Source organism: Molossus molossus, unplaced genomic scaffold (assembly GCF_014108415.1).
Source record: "Molossus molossus isolate mMolMol1 unplaced genomic scaffold, mMolMol1.p scaffold_m16_p_12, whole genome shotgun sequence".
Taxonomy (NCBI): domain Eukaryota; kingdom Metazoa; phylum Chordata; class Mammalia; order Chiroptera; family Molossidae; genus Molossus; species Molossus molossus.
This window is the reverse complement of record NW_023425347.1, coordinates 92981956-93003016: the sequence shown is the minus strand read 5'-3', so window position 1 is coordinate 93003016 and position 21061 is coordinate 92981956.

Genomic DNA, 21061 nt, shown 5'->3' with positions numbered 1-21061 from the left:
GGGCCCTCACCCCCTCTGCTGCACCAGAGTGCCCCGGGCTTCTCCCTTCCCGGCCGGGGACACGGGACCTCACTGAGCCCGCTGTGCCTCTCCCAGTCCGTGCAGATGTCCTGAGGGATCGGGACCCATGCCCCACAAACTCCAGGCCCAGACACACCAGGCCGGGAAGTAAGCAGAGGCTCCACCCTCTTGCTGTGATCCCAGCCCCTTTGTCTCTGCCCAAGTCAGGGCCTGGGCGACCAGTTCAGTTAACTTCCTCCTTGACTCCCAAATCTTGGACTCCAACTTCCTATTGTTTTCCCTTTCCCCACTGAATATCTAATTGCATTTCCAACTTCGCGAGGCTGAAACCCAACTTTTTTTGTTGTTAATCCTCATCCGAGGATATTTTTCCATCGATTTTTTGATAGAGTGGAAGCGAGGGGGGCAGGGGGGACATCAATATGAATGAGACACATCGATTGGTTGCCTCCTGCATGACCCCAGCTGGGGCCGGGGATTGAACCTGGAACCAGGTACCTGCCGTTGACTAGGAATTGAACCCTCAGACCAAAGGGTCGCTGATGCTCTAACCGCTGAGCCAAACCCATCGGTGCTGAAACCCAACTTTTGTTTTCCCTTGCAAAACATGCCCTTCTCCCTTCTCAGGAAGTGGAACTGCCATCAACCCAGCCAACCAGGTCCAACATTTAGCTGTTACCTCTTTTATCACCTCTTTCCTTCATCCCTCCACATCCAATACAACGATGTGTCGAGTGTACTCTCACACTCATCCTGAATTCACTCACTTCCCCCTCTCCGCTGCCACCACCCTACACAAAGCTGCCTGTCACCTGGGAATGGCCTCTGTGTGGTCTTCAGATTGCCTTCTTGCACCCCTAATAATCCAGTCTCCCCACAGCAGCCAGAGAGATCCTTCCCAACATAAGCCATTCTGTGGTGCCCTCCAACTCAGAACCCTCCAGTAGTTTCCCATCTGCTGTAGATCGAATGTGTGTTCCCCCCAAATTCACATGCTGAAACTTAACCCCTAATGCCATGCTATTAGAAGATGGGGCCTTGGGAAGATGCCGAGGTCATGAGGGTGGAGCCCCCGTGAATGGGATTAATGCCCTTGTGAACGAGAACCCAGAGATCTCCCTCGCCCCTTCCACCGCGGGAGGACACAGCACGAAGCTAGCAATCTACAACCTGGAAGAGGGCTCCCCCAGAACCCAGCCACGCTGGCTTCCTGTCTCTAGAACTGTGAGAAGTAAATTTCTGTTGTTTCTAAGCCACCGAGTCTGGGGTATTTTGGTATAGCAGCCCAAACAGGTGAAGACACAGGAAATAAATTCAAACCCATTACAAGTCATACAGGATGTAACTCAACCTGCAGACTTGTCTCATTCGTACGCTCTGGGCTTCTCTCTCTCTCTCTCTCTCTCTCTCTCTCTCTCTCTCTCTCTCTGTCTTTCCTCCCCTCCCCTCCCCTCCCCTCTCCTCTCCTCTCCTCATTCATACTCATCTTCACATTCCTCAGACTCTTCAAGCCCATTCCTGCCCCAGGACCTTTGCTCTGCCTGTTTCCACTGCTTAGAATTCTCTATTCTCTTGCTCTGACTTTTGCAGGGCTGACTCCTCCTTTCCATTTAGATATCAGCTTAGCTATCACCTCCTTGGAGACACCTACCTGACCACTGTGCCCCTCTCTTCATCATGCCATCCTCAGTTTCATGCTCTTCATACGCCGTGTCACTGCCAGGTGCTTTCCCTATCTACTTATTTACTGACAGTCTTTCCCTTACCCTTGGCCAGTATGTCAGCTGGTGGGGGCCACACCGACACCATTCACTTCTGTGTCCTCGGCGCTTAGGCCGGAACCTGGCACATGGCAGATGCTCAACAACTATTAAGTGAATGAATGAGTGAGTGAATGAATGAATGAGCACCCTCCCACCCCAAGGACCTGCTAAGGGCCAGGCTCTGCACCCTGAAGGAGCTCACAGCCCAGGGAGGGGAGAACATTTATCCAACTAACCCAGGAACCTGAAGCTACGGTGAGTATTCCACACAGAACCCCCCAGTGCTCTAGAGATTAGGGTGGCAGAGATTCATCCCTCCGTGGTGGTGGTGAGGGGGGCATGTCAGAGGAGACCAAAAAGAACAGATGATATATGAACAGAACTTTGGAAGAAAAATAGAGTTTCACCAGGCAGAGAATGGAGAATATTCTAGACAGAGAAGAACACAAGGAAAGGCTTTGAGGAAGGACAATTTAGTGTATCTTTAGGGGAAGGACAAGTTGTTATATCAGTGCTTCTGACAGCACATAAATTTACTCCACAAATACTTAGTAACCACTCACCCTGGGCCAAGCGGTGTGATGAATGCTGCTGATTAAATAGGAACACTGTCACGGGGCTCTTGTATCAGTTATCTATTGCTGCAATGACGCTGTATAATGAACATCCCCTCCACGCAGTAGCTTAAAACAACAGTGGTTTATTATTTCTCATTAGGCTGTGGTCAGCAGCTGGTCCGGGCCAGGCTTGGCCGATGGAGGTCGGCTCCCTCTTGCATCTAAGTCAGCTGCTGAGTCAGCTGGGGACTGGCTGGTCCCCAGGGGCCTTTGCTGGGATCACTCAGCTCAGCCCCTTATGGTCTCTTATCCTTCAGCAGATGAGCTTGGTGAAGACAGAGATGCAAGAGAGCGGAAACATACAAACTCTCTTGTGGCCTTGGGGACCTTGCACTCTGTTACTTCTGTTACATTTTCGGGGGGGCCAACGCAAGTCATAAATTCAGCCCAGATCCAAGGGGTGAAGAAAATGGTAGAGCTGCAGAGACACATAGCAGAACGTGTGGGTACAGGAGGAGGCAGGATTGGGGCCGTTTCTGCCATCTATAGCAGCTCACTTTCTGAACTTGACTGTCTAGCATCTTGGCTTCCCATCCTCCATGGCACATACTCTCATTTAATCTGGGAAGCCCGAATGACTTCTCACAGCGATTTCTCTTCTAAAAATATAACAAATAAACGATCTATTCATTCGATGACTATTAGCATATCCACCTTTTTCAAGTTCATGGCAACACTGAAGCAAATGATTATCAAGTATAGAAGGCTCTCAGAGAGTCATCAGCATAAACATCCAGGCTGGATCAGCAGACAGCAACTACACAGTACCAACTGCCTCCTTAACCTACTTCCTGCTTCTCCAAAGCCCTGCTCTGCCTCACAGGAGCCTCCTGCCCCCTCTGTCTCCTGCCAGCAATTCTACGGAAGCCTCTGTCACACAATGACTTTGACTGTTTTCTGGAAAGAATAAAAAAGGATTTGTTCCCTCTCTTTGCTTTAATAGAGGGAAGCCCATGTAGGCATGAAATTGGAATTGCTTTGCCCTATTAACAGCACAGTCATTGGTCTCCACTGACCCCTAAGGTGCATTAATATCTCAGCAGCAAGTGGATGAACCACATGAAGTGGCAGGGGACGCACTCGGAGAAAGCCAGCTGAGTGCCACAGGGGATGGGGCACCGGATGTGAGGATTCTGCGTCCTGAGCAGGCTGGGAAGCATGGTTTATTCAACCTGGGATTGATGGGAGGGAAGGGGGATGAGAAAACAGAGCCAAGTCGGAGAAGGGAGATGGATGCTTCATTTATTCGTCCTCTGGCTCATTCACTCATCTGACAAACTCTTAGCACCCCCTGGCCTGGCCCGATGCCAGGCAGGGAGGCACAGAGACAGGTTGGTAGAATTTGTCATGGAAGAGCCCCAAATCCATCTGGAATGACAGGCTGGAGGGAAAAAGAGTTGTAATTCTATGCAATAAGTATTGAAATAAAAGTGAGAGAGACTACAAGGTAGTCACAGGAGGGGTGAAAGACTGTTCTACCTGGGGAGCTCAAGGGAGGCTTCCAGGAGGTGGTGACCTTGCAGCCAGGACTTGCAGGCTAAGAAAGGGGCATCGAAGTCAATGCTGCCACCTTCACAGTTTGGCCCCAGGTCAGTCCAGATCCCTCAGCTGCCCCTTGGGCACCCAAATGCTACAGTCACAGGGAGAAAGAAGGCCCGAGTCTGGTCCAGTTTGCCTTGTCCCCTGAGGCACATCCTGGCTCAAAGCAGACCAGCCAGACGCTTGGCTGCTGGCCTGGGCCTGACCACCCAGTCCTGGTCCCCTGGATGCTCCGCCTCTGCCCACTGCCCTTCCCATGCACAAGTGAAGCCTGGCCCCACCCACCGTACATTGACACTCCACCTCCAAGGTGCTCTGGTTTTGTAGAGGTCCTTCGAGCTGGTCGACGGCTCCTTAGGCTGCTGTACCATGATGCCCACTGACCTTTGTGCTCAGGTGACTAAGCAGATGCAGAGACCCTGCTGGCCTCATGGAGCACCCCCCACCCCCACCCCCAGCACATAGGCCGGGTGTCAGCCTGCATCCTCTAGGGGGCAGCAGCTCCAAGATGGACCACCCTTCTCCGGCCTGGCCTGTGAACAGACAGAGACCCTCATCCCTCAGGTCACAGGAAGGCACGTGACATTCATCCGAGGGCTGCCCCTTCAGGGGAGGAGGGTCAGAGGTGGCTCTGCTGGGGGTCCCTTCGCCTGTGTACCTGCAAGAGAAGCAAAGTCTGGGGTCACCATCTTCTCCGTAGCCTTGGGGCTCCACAGCATCCCCAGGGGGTTATTGGCCCTCCTGCCCCCACTCACCTCCACGAATGTAGACGCTCACACCTCCTGCCTCTACCCTGGCCTGGCTGTCAGCCAAGCAGGAGGATCTGGGGACCTGACTACCCCACCGGCACCAGTGATGCCAGCAGCCCGCTCTGCCCAGGGTCATGACGGCCTCGTCTGCAGGGAGGGGTGGAGAGTGAATCGCGGCTCCTACATGAGGCTCCGGACCTCAGAGTCAAGGGCCAGCCCCCTGACCCAGAAAGGCTGTAGGCTTGGTGAGATGCACATGTACACCGAGCTGAGAACACAGTGCCAAAATCAAGGCCCTGGGCTCTGCCTCCGCAGGGGAGCTGACAGCCCAGGTGGCCCCAAATCTGGACGCGCACCTGTCCATTTTCAGAGCAGAGGCGGGGTGGACCGGGATCAGGAAAATGAAAGGGAGATGCCGGGAGGGGGTGGGGTCCTGAGTGCAGAGAAGGTGAGTGGGGGCGGGGGGCTGGAAAGAGCATGGCGGAGACTGAGGAGGAGCTGACCTGGGAGGGGGAAGGGAGGGAGAGAAGTGGGAAGGGTTGGTGGTGGAAGGGGCACCCAGCCAAGGAAGGCCCTTTGGGCTCTGAGTCAGGCTCAGCCTGGGATCAGACATCCTGGGAAGCAGGAGGGTCCTCAGAAGGACTTGAATTTGGGGGATGGACAGGACAGAGAGGGGGTCACTTGGGAGAGGGATTCTGGAAGAGAACTATCCAGTCCAGACACACAGAGAGAAGCCAGTCTAAACACATAGACAAAGAGGGTGAGACACAGAGACAGTGGAAAGGAGAGAGGCAGAGACAGAGATGAGATGGAGCTGGAGAGACGCCCTGCAGCCCGGGGTGTGGAGCCCCCACCAGCCCCACGGGGGGTTCCCACAAGGCACTTCAGCCGCCGTGTCGGTGATTGCGCCCTTGGCCTCCTCCGAACGACAGCCCTGGGTGATGGGTGGAAGGAAATAGATGTGCAAAGTACATGCATTTTTCCCAAATGGGCCCAATCATCAGTGGCAGGACTAAATGTCAGTACACACAGCCGAGCCCTGGACCGCCATCTGCGTGGGACCTTGTGACCGAGCTTCCCGGGCAGCTGCCTGGCCTGCCTCCCCTCTGCTCTTCTCCCTCCTCCCCCTCCCCCTGCCCCAGGCCTCTGTCCTCGGCCCGAGGCTGCCATTCCCTCGGGCCTCTAACCGCACTGACCCCGGAGTTCCCAGGGACACAGGAACAAAGCAGTTTGGAGGATCCTTTTCTAAATGGGTGCCCTCACCTACCTTCTCAAACTTGACCTCCCCCCGGGACCTTCCTTCTGTGGCTCCAGGGGCGGTCCCAGGCTGCGGGGTGGAGCCTCCTCGGTAAGAGCCATCCGCAGAGCTGACCAAGTCAAGCGCAGAGACCCGGCCGGATCCGAATCCCGGCTCTGTCACTGGCTAACTCTGTGACCTGGGCATTTTCCTTAGCCTCTCCGTGCCTCTGTTCCTTCTGTGACATGGGTATACGGGTGCTCACGGCGTTTCTGAGAAGTCAGTGAATGGGTGTGTGGAAAGCTCGGGGAACAGTGCCTGGGCCATCGTGAGTGTTCGGTAAGTGTGAGCGACCTTTGTCCTTCCTGGGCCACGGGGAGCCAGCAACAGCTTCCTGAGAGCATGAGACCCGCAGAAGGTGCTGGGCAGCAGAGTGGGGAGGTCTAGTTCCCCGCAGCCCTGGGAACTGGAGAGGAATGCAGAACCTTGGGCCCCACCCAGACCTGCTCAATCAGAATCTGCATTTTGACAAGATCCCAGGTCATCTGTGTGCCCGGTCAAGTCTGAGCAGCCTGCACTTGGCAGTTAGTTGGTCATGTCAATAGCTCTGGTGACAGTTTCCCTGAAGGTCAATGGCGCTGGCTGAAGGCCCTCAGTGTGCTAAGCCCTGGCTCTTTACCACACTGTGCTGGATACTTAAACCCTGAGAACAACTCTGCGCCCAGCTTGCCAAGGGAGGAGATGAAGCTCAGGGGGGCTACGTGACTTGCCCGGGAACAAACCCTCTGTTCGTGGAAGTACCAGGGCAGGAGCCAGGTTTGTTCTGGGGGGCTGGGCTGGCAGGGGGTGTGGCTAGCGCAGGTTCCGAGGAGGCCCCAGCCCTCGGGAACTGAGGCCATGTGACCTAAGGGAACCGTGGTAACAAGTTGGAGGACCTGGGCCTGCACCATCCGAGGGTCAGGAATGAGGACGCAGAGGACGGATAAGGCGGCTGCTGGATGAGCTGACCTTGGAGGAGGAAGAACATGTCGGGAGGCGGGGTGCCCAGCAGGTCTGGGGCTCAAGAGAGATGCTGATGTGGGACCATCTACCTTGAGAACAACCTGCATTCGTTAAGCACCGGCTGTTTGCCAGGCACTTGGTCCATCTCACCGGCTCCATGAACAGATAGATGTTCCTTATATTATAGATGCGCAAGCAGAGGTTCAGAGAGTTGAGTTATTTCTTAAGATCACACAGCTTACAGTCGCAGCTCCGAGATCTGAGTCTACACCCACCTGGATAGAGTTCACAACTTTCCATTGTACCAAACCACAGGTAATGTGATGCTTGAAGTGGCTGAGGCTCTTAATTTGGGTTCCCCCAAAAGCAGACCTTGAGTCAAGGGTCAGGCGCAAGTAGTTCCTTTGGGAGGGGACCGAGGAAGCAAAGTGAGAAGCAGGTGGTCAGGACAGGGGAGGGAGGAAGCCCACCCAGGATGGGTCATGGGCAAGTTACCAGCCTGGGCGACTGGACTTTATTCCAGGGGGCCCCTCCAGATTGAGCACGCACACGCCTCAGACCTCAGACTGCCCCGCACAGGGCAAGGAAGCCGGAACAGTCATCCGCTGATTGCCCGACCAGTAACCCCGGCACCTCTGGCCTGGCCCACTGAGGCTGGGCACACCCCTGACGCCAGGAAGTCCCCTGCAGAGACACGGGTGCTGGGCAAGGAAGCCAGAGGCTGGTGAATGGCAGGGGGCCCCCGGGGGCCTTTGGTGACAGGCGTGAGGCCGGGACAGCATCTGCTAGACCGAGTGTTTTGGCTTCCCAGGATCCCTGTGGCCCACTTCGGAAAGGGAGAAAGGGCCCTTGGGGTCAAGGGGTGGGGCTGCTGGAAACCAAAGACGGGGTGCAGGGAGAGAGGGGGGGAAGGACAGTGGTGAGCCCTGGGCCCCAAGGCCTACCAGGCTCGTCCTGGGAAGGTTAGGAGAGTGGTCTCCCAGTGCAGGCTGGAATGTGAATGTCACCCAGAAAAGGGCTTCGTGGCGACGATGAAGTCATCAGGACTGAAAGGCAGGCCTGTGGGTGGGTGGGGACGAGCTGCAGCCCTGCAGGGGGAGCCACTGAGCTGCACAGGCCTGCTCATGCTCACCCCAACAGTGGCAGCTGGAGTTTGGGGGTGGAAAGTTTTGAGGGCTCCAACGGCAGCCTTTCCACGCTCCCACAGAGGGGTCTTGGGCAAGTTGCCTAACCTCTCTGACCTCAGTTTCTCCAGCTATGAAATGGGGATAATTGTACTCAACTTACAGGATGTCTGTGACAAATTAAATATCAACAGTTCCACATACCAGAATTTACATACATATCAACATTCATACACTTAGGAATTTACCATGTACCAAATATTCTGTGTGGCAGGCACTTGACACGTATCATTCTGTTTGACCTTCAGAGTAACATTCCTGTGTTAGAAGAATCAGCTCCGTTTGACAAATAAGGAAACGAAGGCTCAGAGAGGTTATTTAACTTGCTGAAGTCACACAGCAAGTAAGTGCTGGAGCTGAGATCTGACCTTGGCTTGAGGCACCAGGGAATTTTGCCTCCGTGGGTGAGCAACCCAGATTGGTGTCAGGAGTGGACCTGGAACTTCCTTTTCCTCTCTTCTCTCTGGAAACTCCACCAAGGCACGTGGTTCCCCTAAATATTCTAATGATCTCAAGACGGTCTGTTCCAGAGACAGCACCGTGCAGTAATTAAAGAGGCGTGCTCTAGAGCCAAACTCTTCAGGGTTCAAATTCTGACTTGACTGTTGACTAGCTGTGTGACCTCGGGCCACGGACATAACCTCTCTGTGCTGAAGTGGCCTGCCTGTGTCTATAATGAGAAGAATGACCATACCCACCTCTTGGGGCTGAACGAGTGGGAGCTTGGAAAGTACTCAGAGAAGCGTCCGGCATATAGTCGGTGCCCAGTGAGCATCACCTGTCATTACCCACCAGGCAGCGGCCTCCCTCTCCATCCTCCACCCAGAGCTCTGTGCTTCCTCGTGGAGAGAGAAGGCAGAGAAAACGGGGAGAGGAGCTTACATCTCCTAACTGGGATCCTTTACAAGGTGGTTTCCATTGGCCCGCACACCAGCTATACGAGAGGGCTTTTGTGCTCATTGAATAAAGAAAGGAGAAGTGAACCTCAGGGGGAGTCGGGACTTGCCCAGAATCACACAGCTGTGGGCGAGCAGGGACCCCTCTGGAAACCCTAACCCTTTCCATCCTCCCTTCCTCCTGCCCTCCACGGTGATGATGTGGCCGCTGGACCCCTCCCTCTGGGAGCACAAGCCTGACACTGATGCCCGCAGGGAACTGAGTGCAGGTCGAGATCCATGCCCTCCTGTGGCCAGTGGCAGTCTCAGGGGGACAGAGGGGCCCAGCAGGAGCAGCAGAGAGAAGGCCGGCAGGCCTGCCCTCCAGCTGTCCATGTGGTGCAGGAGGCGTGCCCCACCCCCGCGGAGAAAGCCTTCCTCCTCCAGCTGAAACGGACCGGAGAACTGAGTGTCAACCCCCAGGGCCGCTGGGAAAGCAGAGGCCCCGAGCCACCGCCGGGGTCCCAGCAGCTTGGTGGCAAAATGACGACCAGAAGTCACGTTGGCTGACCCCATCCCTTTTCCTGGAGATCCACTCAGTTGTCTTTCTGGTCAAGAAAACATTAACTCAGCTGGTGAGGCCCCCTTCCACCCCTTTGGAGGTTGGGGATCTGTATTGGGGAAGAGTTCCAGAGCTGACCGATGCGGCAGGGAGGGGGAGGAGCTTCTTCGGCCGGAGTGGGCCTCCTGGGGGCCAGAGCAGTCTACCAGGAGAGGTACCTCACCCTCAAAGACCATCGTCACAACTTTCACACGCATCAGCCCTCCCAGCCTTTGGGCGCTCTGAGCCCGGTCCTGGGTTCTAAGGTTCTAACAGCCAAAGGCTTTGGCTGGAGGCTCTGGCCAAGGTCCTGAAAGAGCCCAGGTTTTAAATCGCAACTTAGCCCTTGCTGTGAGCCTGCTTCTACCTTGTTCTTTTTTCTGTTTTCCCTCAAATATGCGTGTGTGTGTGTGTGTGTGTGTGTGTGTGTGTGTTGAGGTTATTCCTGGGGGACTATTAACTAAGAATAATTTATCCAAGAAATTTGTTATGTTAGAATTACCAATTAGATATGATTATAACTTACCATGGCTAGCACTGCACTACTGTTGGAAAGCTGAATCCCATTAAAATCTAATTAGCATATATTAAGTCGAAGGCGGCTTTACTGCAGTGCGCCAGCAGGTCTGAGCCACGCTGGGCACGTGGACTTGCCGCCCACTTCAGCACGCGGGCCACATTGCTCACGGGGCCCAGGTGTGTGCCAGGCAGCCTCTGGGCAGCTTTTCTCTCCCTAAGCTGGAACCACATGGCCCATACCTATAGAGAGGGGCAGCTCCGACCATGGACATGACATTCGAGGCTCTGTCCCCGGATGGGTGGCCAGAATCCGTGGGAAGGCATTTTTGTGACTCACACAGGCAGGGTGTCCTGCGGTCAGTGCTCAGGGCCAAGAGGACAGGTAATGTTGGCAGCCCGTGGTGCCCGAATGCTGGCATCACAGAATTTACCCCTCCCTGGGCTTAAGGGCGTGGCGGGCCCTGATGTGAGGGCAAAGCTGCTGTGTTGTCACACCTGGCGAACCCCTGGCGCAACCAGAGAAAAAGCGTGTTGAGCTCTTACAATGGGGCCACGGGCTTTACGTTCTTCTCATTTTTACTTAATCCTTGCAAAACTCCAAGACAAAACTTCTAGATTTATGCCCATCTTATACACGATGAACCTGAGGCTTAAAGAGGTTAACTCTCTCAGGCCACATAGCCACTAAGTGGCAGACTCAGTATTTGGACCCGGGTGGCTTTTCTAAAAAGCTGTCCCTCCTAACCACCTGTTTGGGGATGAATGAGGTCTATTGTCCAGTCCTGGTCAGGCCTCACCACTGCCCTCCTCTGCCAGCAGGGGCGGCAGTGAGCGAGCAGGGAGCTCAGGGCCAGGCAGGCTGTGTCAATGGGTGTCAGCTACAAGGTCCCTAGGGAACCTTCCGGGTGCAGGCCAAGGCCCCAAGAAGATGCTGCGGAGCTGTGTGCTGCATGCAATCATCCCAACCAGTGGGTCTGAGGACTTTTTTAGGGGAAAAGAGCCTTTCGGCAAAAAGCATATTGAATGTAGTAGATTCGATGGTTATGCAGCAAATAGTCACTCCCTCCCCACCTCCTCCAAGGTGATGTGACTGCCCTCCTGTGCCCCGTTGACGTTGGGTATGGCCACATCTCTGTTTTGGCCAGTGGACGTTAGTGAACCCACTATGAGCGGCAGCGTGGGAAATGCTTGCCTGTGAGCTTCCTCCCACCGGCGTGACCGTGGGGACAGCTGGGTGCCGGGCCCAGAGAGGACGAGAGATGCGCGGAGCAGACCTGGGTCATGGCCAGCCTCCATCAGCCGGACCGTAAGTAGGAAATAAATGCCGTGAAGTGCCAAGAGGGACCCTCCAAAAGCTTAAACAGGGCAACTCTGCTCCCCCGCTCTGCTCCGCGAGTGGCGTCGAGGGAACATCTGAGCAATTCCCACCCCTCCAGCCTCTGTCTGAGCTGAAACCACCTGCAAGAGAACATGTGACCCGCCCCTGGGCTCAGCGCACGAGACCTGGGGACAGGCAGGGAGGCGGTGGTCTGGAAGGACACAGCCCGTGCCCTGGCCATCTGCGGGCACCACCCAGCGGTTTCCAAACCAAGAGAAGATGACCGAGGAGAAGAGGCCGTGTTCGTGTGCCGGGGCTGCCGTGACCGCCGTGACCGCCGTGACCGCCGTGACCGCCGTGACAGCACACCGCGGACGGGGCTCAGCCTGCGGAAATCCCGGCCCTCACAGCTCTGGAGGTAGGGAGTCCAGGTCCCTGGGTTCTTCTGAGGCCCCCTCCTTGGCTTGTGGGTGGCCGACTTCTCCCTGTGTCTCCACACGGTCTGCCCTCCATGTCTGTGTCCTAATGTCCTCTCATAAGGACCGTGTCCCATTGCTTCAGGGCCCTCCCTGATGACCTCATTTGAACGTAAATGCCTCCTTAAAGAGTATCTTCAAATACAGGCACATTCCGGGGTCCCAGGGGTAGGACTGGAGCATGTGAATCTTGAGGGGACACAGCTTGGCCCCACAATGATGTTCCTCAAACTGACGGACCATAGGCCACTCCTTTGGCAACCCCAGAGCAGGGCCTTGGAGGACCTTCTTGGGGAAAGGCGGGGGGGGGGGGTCTGTCCCATGATCACAAAAGGTTGTGCCCTTCACAAAACTCTGCCTACACAGTAGTGGGCATGAGCCAGCTACCTCTACACGCCCCGGGATGAAGGAGCCCCAGACAAGGGTGAGCAGGAGATTCGAGCAGAAGGGACATGTGGTGTGATTCTATGCACGAAGTTCAAACACGGGCCGTGTGAATCTGTGCTGTTGGAAGCCAGGCCCCCTCGAGGTTACCCTGGGAGGGGCGGACACTGACTAGAGAGGGCACGGGGGTGCTTGCGGGGTGCTGGTCATTCTCGTTCTTCATTGGGTGCTGGTTGCAGAGCTGTGATCATTTTGTGAAAATCCATTGAGCTACATGCACTTTCTGGTTTAGTTAAAATAGCGCACCGAGCCCTGGCCGGTTTGGCTCAGCGGTTAGAGCGTCGGCCTGCGGTCCTGAGAGACCCGGATTCGGTTCCCGCTAAGGGCACGTACCTCGGTTGAAGTTTGTCCCCGGCTCTGGTCAGTCATGCGGGTGGCAGCCACTCAATGTGTCCCTTTTACATCGATGTCTCTCTCTCTCTCTCTCTCTCTTCCTCTCTCTCCCTCCCACTGTACCTGAACAAAAAATGTCCTCGGGTGAGGATAAAAAAAAATAAAAAAAAATAGCGCACCTATGTCAACACTCTGGTTGTGACAGGGCTCTTGGGGGTGTAAGATGTCGCTGGGGAAAGCTGAGGAAAGGGGACCTGGGAACTCCGTACTATTTTTGCAACTCATCGTGTCTTAAATTATTTCAAAATAACTTTTTTCATGCTATTGGAAAAAAAAAAAACAATGAAAGCAAGCCATTTTAGTTTAAGGTTTTTGTAACATTTTCAGCCCCAGAAGAGTTGAAATGAATTTTAAATTAAAAAAACGAATAAAAAAGATTTATGCACTTTCCCGTGTGTAGGTTATACTTCAATTAAAAGTAAGAAATAAAAGCCTCTGCCAGTTTCTGAGCTCATCCAAAGAGAGAAGTTGCAGAATACATATCATGTGCTCTGTAGTTCTAGGTCCTCTCATTTTCCAAGAGAGAGGGGAAGGGAGTATTGTTGCCATTTGCAGATGAGAAAACGGACAGAGAGACAAGGGACCTGCCCATTGACACACAGCTCATGTGGGGCTCAGCTGAGGTTCAGACCCAGTGCCGTCTGCCTCAAACACCCTGCTCTTGTCCCTGACCACGCCTGGGCCAGTAGGAAGGACACCGCCCCGACCTCTGCTGCCTCAGACTTCCTTGCCCAGCTTCAGCATGAGGCACTGAGACTCCCCAGTCGCCCCCCTGCCTCCCGCTGGTCCCACGGGTGAAGCTGCTGACATAAGATTTTCCAAGGAACCTGCCAACCCCCTGGCTGGGATCGACTCCTGGACCATTATTAGCACCATTAATTGCTCTGCTGAGCATGCAGCTTGCTTCCTTGGGTCTCATGGACCCCGGAGCACATTCCAGGCCAGTCCCAGTCCCCCCAACACATGTGTGTGTCCTCAGCACTAAAGTCCCCAAGACACTCGGAGCTTGGACAAAATTAACTCATTTATTCAACCAAACCACCAGGGAGGGCTGCCGCTCGTGGCCACAGGCACTACAATTAACCTGGTTTATCACATCCTCTGAATTTTAGCTCAAACAGCAATTCCAGGGACTCCCGGGCATCTGGGAACAAGGACAGCTGGAGGAACTGGAGCTGATGACTGTAATCCAGCCTCAGATCACCTCCTAAAGTGGACGGAGGCCTGGGTGAGTCCGTGGGTCTGTGCTTGGTGGACATAATGGGCTTCAGCTTCTCTGGGTCCTCCCAGCCTGACAACCACCAAGAGAATGCCATGGATATTGACAGGTGTTCTGCTCAATGACAGGTGTTCTGCTCGTGAGCATATGAGCTTCAGACAATGTCCTCACTGCAGGACTTCTCAGAGCCCTTACTACATTAATGTGCCCATCCGAGACAGGGTTGCCCACTCTCCTTTGGAACATCCCTCAGGAAAACGCTGGTCTGAGACCTTCAGCACATGTGTCTTGGGGGAAGTTCTGGAACAACATGAAAAAGGAAAGAATCTGCAGTGCCAGTAAGGTGATAGGCAAGAGGATTAGTGTTCCCGTTTTGCAGATGGGGAAGACTGAGGCCTGGAGAGGGAAAGACGCTTGTCGGGTCAGCAGGCAACTTAGTGACAGAGCCAGCCTTAAATCGGCAGGGAGTCTTTGCCTGTGCCCAGGGCCGAGGTCCGGTGGCTGGGAATCTGCTCAGTTTCCTGGGGTCAATGGTGGGGAAGATTGGTGTCCACACTGTCTCCCAGGCCTGGGAAGAGGAACCAGCCGAGAGGCATGATTTTGTGATGCACCTGTGACATTTACAAAGCTCTTTCAAAACCATTCCTTATTCTTTAAAAAAAAAAAAAAAAATTACATCTTTATCCTCTTTAAGCTTTACAAACGTTCTCTAAATCTTTGGTAGTAAAGCCTCATTTTAAAGAGGAGGCAGTTGGGCCTCAATGAGGTGATGTGATTTGTCCAAGGTCTCAGGTCCCACTGATGGCAGAGCAGGGACATCCCCCCTAGTGTCCCAAGATCCTGCGGCCTGGCCAGCTTTCCACCCAGGACTCCAGTAGCTGCTGCCCCTGGGCCGTGCTCAGTCCAAAGCCCCGACCGTTCCCACGGCAGCGGGAAGTTTAGGTTCCGGGTTCAAGGTCCCCTGGGGGAGGGCACCAAAAGGGGCGATTTGGGATTCAAATCCTCATTCATGGGAGCAAGGGCCACTCCCTGTAACTTCTCTCTTTCCCCACCGTGCTGCTGCCAAGGTCAAGTTCTGCTCCCGCAGCCTATAGGCACACAGGGCCCCCTAAAGAAGGGCCTCTTCCTTTCTGCTTGGCAAAGGAGGTTCCCTAAGAACTGGCTTTAACCTCCTTGGGAGGAAACGCATCTTTGCTGTTGCACGTCAGGATGTCAGGGTCGGGATGATCCGGGAGCCCTATCACGAGCCACACAGCAGCCAGAGACGAAGCTGATGGACCCAGCTTTATCCTCCAGACCAGGGGCTCTCAGACTTGAAGTGCATACGAATCCCTTGGGAGGCAGAGGGAGGTGCAGACAGCAAGCGCATGGCAGGCTGGGGCGCTGTCCCACCACCCCAGGGGACGAGAGTGGCCGTGGCCACGGTGCCTGGACCGTTCGTGCAAACGGTGTGCTTGGTGCGGAACCCCTGCCTTTCTCCTGGGGCTGGATTTGGGAGCTGCATGACCAGCCCCCACTGAAACCCTGGTCACCCCGTCGGATGGGCTTCCCCGGTGGACAGCATTCCATGTGTGTCCTTGCAGCTCGCCCTGTGTGACCACGGGGGCAGTGCTCTTGGAAGCTTTTGAGTGATATCCTGCAGACCCTCCCCACACACACCCATGTGCCTTTTCCCTTTGCTGGTTTTGCTCTGCAGCCTTTCACTGTGATAGGTCATAGCCACGGGTCTGTAGGTCCCCCAGTGAATAACCACACCTGGAGGAGGTCTTGGGGCTCCCAACACAGGGACTGTCACAAGGCAGATTCCGGGTCACCCATCCATGACTTCTGACCCAGTGGGTCTGGGGGAGGGGTCTGCAGATACGCACACACTCAGCGTGGTTCTGAGACCAGGCCTGCGGGCCTGCCTTGGGGACACCGCCATCGGGTTGGATGGTGAACACCGCTGTGGAAAGTGTCGCCTGGAGAGCCAGCTTCTCTGAAAGCTTCCCCAAAGCCGTCTGTGGAGGACCTGGGGCAGGGGAGGGACCAGAAAACGCCGGAGGTGTCTCTGAGACATCAGGGCGCCCGTCTTCCACTCTGTTGCTCTTCCAAGGGGAGCCCAGAGCCTGGGCCTGAAGCTGTCTTCACGTGGCCGCCGTAGTGTCCTGACAGCGTTTCACACGGCTAGCGGGCGGTGGCCTCCCTGGCCACACCCTGGAAGAGGCTCAGAGGACAGTGGGAGGGAGGGAAGGGGGGTCTAACTGGCTGCCAAGGAAACAGGTCTGATGAGAGGGAAGTTGGGGTCTGAGATGACGCTTCCTCTCAAGCCTCTTAGACCCCGCAAGAGGAGGCCCACCCGTGTCCGCGGGCCAGGCAGATGGGGCAGGGGGCCGTCCAAGGTCATCTCTGGCAAAATGAATATCCTTGTCGAGGTGCTAATGGCCACTGATAAAAAAAATACAGCTATCCTGGGGCAGCCGCTGTCCCCTTTGCTCGGGGTGGCGGTTGACCTCTATGCATGCCCAAATTCTTCCCTATTCCCTAACTTAATGAGCAAAGTGGTTGTCTTAGTGAGTCTCAGGCTAGTGGGCACCAGCCCCAACCCCTTTTTGTCCAGGGTCACCTGGTTCTGTCGGCCAACGCAAGTCATATCCTACAGAGTCAGAGGGTGGGAGCTACCCTCACCTTGCAGCGGGAGACACTGCACAGGGCGTGGATATGGCGGAATGGTGGGCTTACGTCCCATCTCACAAGGGGGCACAGGGGCGGGGGGGTCCTCTCTGGAGCCGGAGGACTGGGGGGGAGGTCTGAGGGGGGAGAAGACGAAGCAGCATCTCCCGGACGCCCGCTGGGGGATTGGAAGTTCCCACGGGGATGGGTCACAGTAGCTCTTCCTGCTTCTGGGACCATTAGAGCTTCTTTCATTCATTCATTCATTCGCTGAATCACCACTGAAGTCATTCAACATTGAACGAATGAGTGGATACACTTGCCTTGTTCTGGGCGCTCGGGTTGCAATGGGAGTCGAATGAGCAGGTCCCGACCCTCAGGAGGCAGCGGCTCTGCTTCTTTCTCTGGCTCCCCCACCACATGGCTCTGACCTTGGGAAGATCGCTTCCCTTTGGGGGGCATCACAGCCACCACTAATAATCCCTTACATTTGTAGAACACTCTTAACTTGATCAAATCGTCCTCACAGAGCGTTCGCGGCGAAGCTTCGGAGCCGGGTTTTATTACCTCCCTGATTTGACGCGCGCGGCTCTGCTGCGTCGGAAATGCCTGCTCCTTGGAAGAGCTCTCCAGGGGGGACGGCGGGGGGAGGGCCCCTTCCAGCAGCCCTCCGTTCTCCCTGCCACAAAGTGGGTCCCCGGATAACGGCGAGGGTTGTCATTTCAAACAGTGTTTGGGGCCACTCGATGCCTGCGTGACCCAAAGACGGGGACAGCTTCCTTTATCTTTCCTTTTATTTCAGAAAGCTGCTGCTCTGAACAGTTCAAAGATTTCCGGAGGACTTTTCCAATTTAATTTAAATTTAAAAAAAGACTGCCTCCTCCTAACTGACTTCACAAATGAAAGGCGTGAACCAGGCGGCAGCCAGGCGGGAGAACAGCCTAGTCCCTCCAGCTCCTTGCTTAATGAGACGCGCCACCGCCTCCCAAAACCAGAGGGGGAGGGGGCGTCCCTCTTCCTCACCGCCCCGTTAAGTCCGCCTGGCCACCTAGCACGAAGTCAAGCCTGAAGCAGGTGTCCCTTGTCACTGTGTGCTGCCTACGTGCGATAGCGCCTCCCGTTACACCAACTCTGCCGGGTACACACCCCATCTGGCAGACGGAAAGTCAGTCAGTGAGCAGCTGAGTGGGACCGAACTCAGACCCATCTGAACCTAAATACCATGTTGTTGCCCCTTTCCCATGCCACCTCTTTGCTGCGGGGGTGGTTTAACATGGCAGGGGGACTGGGGGCCAGGCTCACTGAATACAGAAGGAAAGAAGAAAGTGGGGAGGGAGGGAGGGAGGAAGAAATAAGGAGCAAAGGAGGGTGGTATTTACTTTGTCGTTACCATGACCCCAGCACTGTTAAAAGCTGACCACAGAATGGGATGTGTCACCAAGTCAGAAAAAAGGCACCCTGCGCCCCGCCGGTGTGGCTCAGTGGTTGAGGGTCAACCCAGGCACCAAGAGGTCGCTGGTTCAATTCCCGGTCAGGGCACATGCCCAGGTTGTGGGCCCGATCCCCAGTGGGGGCCATGTGGGAGGCAGCCGATCGATGTTCTCGCTCATCGATGTTTCTCTCTCTCTCTCTCCCTCTCCCTTCCTCTCTCTCTCAAATCAATAAAGAAAAAAAAAATTTTTTTTAAAAAGCACCCTGGGCACCCAGAGGGGAGCCCCCAGCGTAGCCCGGGGTGCGATGCTGGAAGGCTTCCTGGTGAGGATGTCAGGAGAGGGGCAGGCAAGAACAAAGGTGGGGCTGCTGTAGCTCCCCCTGCTGCATCCCACTGCTTTCATCAGGCCTGTAGCTTCCCCCCAAGACCCCACATCTCCTGGACCTGTGGCCGCTGTCTGTTTCCACGCACACCGCCTCTGTGGGGCTGTGCCCTGCCTCCTGTCTCAGCGTCTCCTGGGCTCCCTCCACAGAGCAGCCGGTGATCGTCCCCACAGTGCCCCCTCTGGCGAGCCGTCCTGGTGTCTCCAAGGTCCTGCTGGGACTCCCTCCCTGACACACTCTCTACCTCGACTCCTGCCACGCTGGCCTCGACAGTGCTGCTTCCCTCTTCATCTGGTTCATCTCTACTCAGCTTCGACTCAGCTGACCTTCATTCATTCATTCATCCAACAGAGATTGATAGAACTGCTGGGCACTGCTCCAGCCCCTGGGAATACAGGTGTCCTTCCTCTCGGAGCTCTGGACGAACTCTGAAGGGGTGCCTTCCGAGGGCCGCCCCCTGGTCATTTCACAGCCGGGTGGTTGTAGCAGATGCTGCCGGTGCTCTGTCCCAGCACCTTAGCCCACCTGGAAGTCACCTGCAGCTCCAGCTGACATTTCCCATCCACTGGGGTGATGCCCTGCCTTAAACAGGACATCTCTCTGCCTGAAGGCTTTCCCTGGCCACAGGAGTCTGTGTGCAGGGCTGGTCAGGCGTGTCTCGGAGTGAGTGCCCCTCCAAGCAACCCACAGCAGTGAAGGAAGGGAGTTGGTGGATGTATCAGTTGTCTATCGCTGCGTAACAAACAATCCCAAACTCGGTGTCTTAACACAATCACTTATCTGCAGAAGAGTCTGCAGTTGGGCTGTGCTCAGCTGGAAGGTTCTCCTGCTGTCTCACCTGGCTCAGTCATGCACCTGCAGTCAGCTGGATGGATGGCCTCCAGATGTCTGGCAATTAGGTACAGCTGTGGGCTGGGGTGCCTCAGTCTCCTCCCAATGACCTCTCTGCCAGGGTAGCCCTGGTTTCTCATATGGTGGTTGCCGAGTTCCCAGAGGGTCAGCCCTAATGTACAAATGCTTGTCAAGGCTCTGCTTGGGTGCTGATGTCCATGGGTCAAAGCAAGTCACATGGCCCGGCCCAGCATCAATGTGGGAAGGGCCTCTGGCAGGGGCTATTAATTAGCAATCTACCCTGGTGGTAGGTTTGCCAGCTCCCAGCCCTCACTGGGGCAGTTCTTAGCTGTGTGTCAGTCTCTCGGAGTCTCCAGAGGACCTGAGCTCAGCTGCCCACAGCTGTAACCCACTCACGACCACGCACCTGGATCATGGACTCCTCTCTTCTGTCTCACTTTTCCCACTCTCTCACTATGCTTCCCGAAATCCCCGCCCACATAACCAACCTGCATCCAAGTCCTTGTTCAAAGTCGCCTTTGGGAACATCTAAACCGGGTCCATGGCACAGCAGGAGCTGGAATCCTAAGCATGTGTTCAATTCTGCCAAAGTGGCCCCTTGGAGGGACTGGGAGTGGGGGTGGAGGACAAGATGAGATGGATACATGGCAGCGAGGGTACTGGGGAGCCACTGCAAGCTGTATGCAGAGGGGTGCATGAGCAGCAGACACTCCAGCCCCTCTAAGCCTTGGCCTGGCCTCCAGGGACAGACCAGGCTGGGTGAGGGATGGGCCCTGATCTGCCCAACAGGGACAGGAAGACAAGACCCTGCAAGGACACCTCCCAGTTAGGCAAGACCCCCAGGTCCATCCAGGGCACCAGAGTTGTGCTTACAATTTGCTGGCTGAAACCAACCCCACAAACTGCCTGAGTTTTACTGATTATGCAAATCTCCCATCCCAAGCAATGCAGGCTGGAAGTAGGGCAGCTCAACTGGATAAGACAGGCAAACCGACAGATTACAGTCGCCCACTCTGGTAAACACAAGTTTAATTGCTTTTCAGAGGGGAGAGGAGGAGGGGGGCAAGCACAAAAATAAAACAAATTCCCAATCAGCTGTGTCAGGGCTGCCAGTCTGATGGTGGGGATAACAGTGGACTCTGGCCGGGGGGAGGGAGGAGGCAGGTGGTGGAGAGGGGGCGCTGGGGACGAGGTGTTCCTTGGGAAGGTGGGGTGGGCACTGGGCCCTGCATGTCGATTCTGGTCAAGGCCAGGATGCTCTGTAGCACCGTGGTGGGGGAAGCTGGTTGCCGGCACCTCCCTGGATCTTCCACAACACTGGGGATAATGCTATCTAACATTAATTGAGTGCTTACTATGTACCGGGCACTGGGCTAAGTCCTCTACCTGAACTAATCATGTCATCTTCACAACAACCCTATGACAGCATTATTATCTCCGTCTTACAAAGGAGACAATGGAAATGCATATTCAGTTTGCTGAAGACACAGGGAAATGTGTTCATTCGTCCACCCGGGCCCAGGGGCCTATTGATTCAATAAGCCCCCAGCTTACTGAGACCTTGCTGCGTGTCCACTGCTTCGTACGCAACAGGTCATAGCGACCCTATCATGTACGAAGTGGAGTCCTTGTCCTCATCTCACAGATGACAGAACCGGGCCTAGACAAGCTAATAACTGTTGCAATTTCATATAACTAACAAAGGCTGAGGCTGGGATTCAAACCCAGGTCTTTTGGATGCCAATGACCTTGTCTTTCATGACACAGCTAGACAATGTCCCTGAA